The following is a 5,244-nucleotide window of genomic DNA, read 5'->3' as shown; positions in this document are numbered from 1 at the left end:
CCCTGAAGTTCCCTGAGGCACTGACCACGACGTCTAGCCGCTAAAGTGAACGAGCCAAGTGTTTATCAACTCTGCGGCTAAACCAATCAGCTACGTTTATTGGTTTTCAGCCAATCAGAGGAACGGACGTGTTTTAAAATAGTTGGGCCCCGCGAGAACGTGCTGAGATTTAGTGACCCTGGTTGGAAGCTGTGTAAATCAGCTCCTGCACAAAATTGAGCTTAGCAACTAGAAAATATTCACATCCCCCCCACTGAAACGTCATTAAAATCCTTTATGACGCCCCACCAAAACGTCATTAAAATCCTTTATGACGCCCCACCAAAACGTCATTAAAATCCTTTATGACGCCTTACCAAAACGTCATTAAAATCCTTTATGACGCCCCACCAAAACGTCATTAAAATCCTTTATGACGCCCCACCAAAACGTCATTAAAATCCTTTATGACGCCCCACTTCATAGCCGGTGGGGTGTGGGAGTTGGACTTCTGCTAGAGAGTAGACAGGGTGACGTCAAACTTTGGCATTTTAAATAAAAGCAGCTAATTCGTATATTTAAAAACATAATAAATTGTGATAAAAAAACTGGTCCGTCTATCAAGCTCAATTAGTATTTTAGAAATAGTTCGTTGTTTCAAAGAATCAAAATTTTAAGGGATTCGGTGAAGTGAAATATGCAACTGGTGCGCTAAGCTAATAATATAAAAAAAAACAAAACACAAAAGCGAAAAAAAAAAATACAATGAAATCAACGGTATACCGGAGACATTATATTAGTAATTTAAAGAAGTGTAGTGATGTTTTAGACAACTTGAAAAGCGGAATTTATGCAGTCAGATCTACAGGTGGGAAAACTAGGAGAGGAATAATTAAATGAAAATCAGTTCTAGAATTTTCATAGAAAAACAAAATAAACACCAACTTACATCGCCATATAGCCTACCGAGGGAAAAAACAAAGTGGCACAACAAATCTTCTGCCGGTAAACGAAACCTCAAGCTACTGGCAGCCCAGTGTAAATCTGATCTGTAACTAATCCATATAAAAGACGCGTTACACTCGTTTAGTTAAAGAGTACAAACACAGTCACGTGACTTCCTGCGTACTTTTAGCTTGCTGACACCACTAACTTCTGATACTTTTTATAGATAGGGATCAATATTGGTCAGCTAAATGTCAGGAATTGGTATCAATATTGGTCAGCTAAATGTCAGGAATTGGGATCAATATTGGTCAACTAAATGTCAGGAATTGTAATGAATATTTATTGGTCAGTTGAATGTCAGATATTTGGATTGGTATTTGTAAGATTGATGATAATTAATGTGATTTTCATGAATGAGCTTAATATTAAAATAAGTGATTTGTATCACTTAGCTAAATATCAGTGCTTATGATTAAATTAATACTTGCCAGCTATAATCAGAGGATTAGAACAATTACTCTAACGTGAAATCAAACAGTAGAGAAGAATATTATGATCGAAATCTTAGAAACGATCAGTGATTGCGAGGCTAGGTCAATGATTTTATAAATAGTTTACATCTGTGATCACATTCATACTTCGTAGACAATAACTGTGTAGTGTGTGGGTTCTATGTTTTTAAGGCAAGTGCAGTGGCGTAGCTAGGGGAGGGCGGGTGGGGCTGCCGCCCCAGGCGCCGACCCCGAGGGGGCGCCAAAATGGGTGGAACATAATTTAAAAGGTTATTTTAAGCTAGGATATTGAATTATACACAAAGTTAAGAAAGTAAACTGCTACGTAGCGTTACATCTAATTTAACTGTTTCGACATCTATATATATATATATATATATATATATATATATATATATATATATATATATATATATGCGTGTGTCGGCCTACATAGACATATTATTTTAAATATATGGCACATACGGGTACATTTATGTGTAGAAGCTTTAATCACTGCAGACTTAGTAGTAAGGATGTTTATCAATAGTCTGTTAATAATACAGTCTTTATAGTTAGCACGTTTAGTCCGCACCCCGCCCTCGCTACGCCTCTGATATAAACCAGTTTATTGCTAGAAAGAACGTCATGTTAAGGTGTTCCCTTTCAATCCAGTTTGTGACATAAATGAAATAACTGGCGTTCATGTGTAATTAAAGCAATAGGATTTATAGTCTTATAGAGACTGAGCTTTACTTACAACAAAATGAGTTTCCTGTCTAATCCTTGTTTGATTAAATACAGACGCAAATATTTTTCTGGCGAATAACATATTCATACCTCATTCAACTGATTCACGAGCGAATACAAACACACACACACATGCCGCAATCTTGCACCTACGCACTCAGACGCACTTGCAATCAAACACAAATACAAACACACACATACCGCAATCTTGCACCTACGCACTCATACACACTTTCAATCAAACACAAATACAAACACAAACACACACATGCCGCAATCTTGCACCTACGCACTCAGACACACTTCCAATCAAACACAAATACAAACACACTTACACATCCTCAGCCAATGAGGAACTAAAGGGGGCTGGGTGTGGGTGTGGGTGTGGGGAGGTTAATACAGCAGCACTTTGGAGGCTCCGAGTATTTTTGGGCCCCACAATTTCTTTTACAGACTATAACAAAATAAATTTGTATACATTTAATTTTGTATACATTTGTATAATGTATTCTGTTTATACTAGTTACATGTAAGTTCGCCACGGGAGGGGTCGCTACGTCTCTGAGCAAGTGTGAGTTGGTATGTTTATGTGTAATGAGTGTAAGTTTTGTATTTTTATATATCTGTTTGTATGTATTTTCTAAAGATTTGTTATTACTATACGCATGATTTTTAAACCGTTTTTTTTTTGTTAATTACAAACCCAAATAAAATAATCGAATATAACAGCCTATTGAACATCTAACACCCGACGATTTAACTTCCCTCACAACCCACAATTTAACTGCCCACACAACCCACAATTTAACTGCCCACACAACCCACAATCTAACTGCCCACACAACCCACAATCTAACTGCCCACACATTCCCCTGTATAACATCCACATTCACTTTATAAAAATATATAAGATCTCACCCACCTCTCACCACACAACCTGTCCATGTTAGACGTGCTAAAACCATATCTTTACATTTGGATAAGTACATCTAAAATAACAAACCCACGACATTAACTTACACATACATATGAGCCCTCTACCAACAGCACTAACCCTGTGATAAAAGTACACTAGGAAGTGCAGTGGAATCAATACAAGGTATGGATCCAGGTGATCAATCTGGTGGCCAAAGCTGGCGTGACACGTCTGCACAAAATCAGTGACGCGTGACGACGTGTGTCTGTCAAGGTCTGCTCTAACAACAACAACAACCTGGATCCTCCCAATCAACCACCCGTGTCCTCTACACCAACCACCCACATCCTCCCAATCAACCACGCATGTCCACCTAACCAACCACCCATATCCACCTAACCAACCACCCATGTCCACCCAACAACCGTGTCCACCTAACAAAACCACCCGTGTCCACCTAACCAACCACCCATGTCCAGCTAACCAACCACCCGCATCCACCTATTCAACCACCCATATCCACCTAACCAGTCACCCATGTCCACTAACCAACCACCCATGTCCACCTAACCAACCACCCGCATCCACCTATTCAACCACCCATATCCACCTAACAAGTCACCCATGTCCACCTAACCAACCAACCACCCATGTCCACCTAACCAACCACCCATGTCCACCTAACCAACCACCCATGTCCACCTAACCAACCAACCGCCCATATCCACCTAACCAACCACCCGTGTCCACCTAACCAACCGCCCATGTCCACCTAACCAACCACCCGCATCCACCTAACCAACCACCCGCATCCAACCATCCAACCACCCGTGTCCACCTAACCAACCGCCCATGTCCACCTAACCAACCACCCATATCCACCTAACCAACCAACCACCCATGTCCACCTAACCAACCAACCACCCGTGTCCACCTAACCAACCACCCATGTCCACCTAACCAACCACCCATGTCCACCTAACCAACCACCCATATCCACCTAACCAACCAACCACCCATGTCCACCTAACCAACCAACCACCCGTGTCCACCTAACCAACCACCCGTGTCCACCTAACCAACCACCCATGTCCACCTAACCAACCACCCATGTCCACCTAACCAACCACCCATGTCCACCTAACCAACCACCCGTGTCCATCTAACCAACCACCCATGTCCACCTAACCAACCACCCATGTCCACCTAACCAACCAACCACCCGTGTCCACCTAACCAACCACCCATGTCCACCTAACCAACCACCCATGTCCACCTAACCAACCACCCGTGTCCACCTAACCAACCACCCATGTCCAACTAACCAACCACCCATGTCCACCTAACCAACCACCCATGTCCACCTAACCAACCACCCATGTCCACCTAACCAACCACCCATGTCCACCTAACCAACCACCCGTGTCCACCTAACCAACCACCCATGTCCACCTAACCAACCACCCATGTCCACCTAACCAACCACCCATGTCCACCTAACCAACCACCCATGTCCACCTAACCAACCACCCATGTCCACCTAACCAACCACCCGTGTCCATCTAACCAACCACCCATGTCCACCTAACCAACCACCCATGTCCACCTAACCAACCACCCATGTCCACCTAACCAACCAACCGCCCATGTCCACCTAACCAACCACCCATGTCCACCTAACCAACCACCCGCATCCACCTAACCAACCACCCGCATCCAACCATCCAACCACCCGTGTCCACCTAACCACCCACCATGTCCACCCAACAACCGTGTCCACCTAACAAAACCACCCGTGTCCACCTAACCAACCAACCACCCGTGTCCACCTAACCAACCAACCACCCATGTCCACCTAACCAACCACCCGTGTCCACCTAACCAACCACCCATGTCCACCTAACCAACCACCCATGTCCACCTAACCAACCACCCATGTCCACTAACCAACCACCCATGTCCATCTAACCAACCACGCATGTCCACCTAACCAACCACCCATGTCCACCTAACCAACCACCCGTGTCCATCTAACCAACCACCCATGTCCACCTAACCAACCACCCGTGTCCATCTAACCAACCACCCATATCCACATAACCAACCACCCATATCCACCTAACCAGTCACCCATGTCCACCTAACCAACCACCCATATCC

This window comes from Physella acuta, unplaced genomic scaffold, assembly GCF_028476545.2.
Source record: "Physella acuta isolate Inbredline_101_S28 unplaced genomic scaffold, ASM2847654v3 ptg000245l, whole genome shotgun sequence".
In the NCBI taxonomy this organism is placed as follows: domain Eukaryota; kingdom Metazoa; phylum Mollusca; class Gastropoda; family Physidae; genus Physella; species Physella acuta.
The sequence above is the reverse complement of the archived record's forward strand: the minus strand, read 5'-3'. Positions refer to the sequence as shown.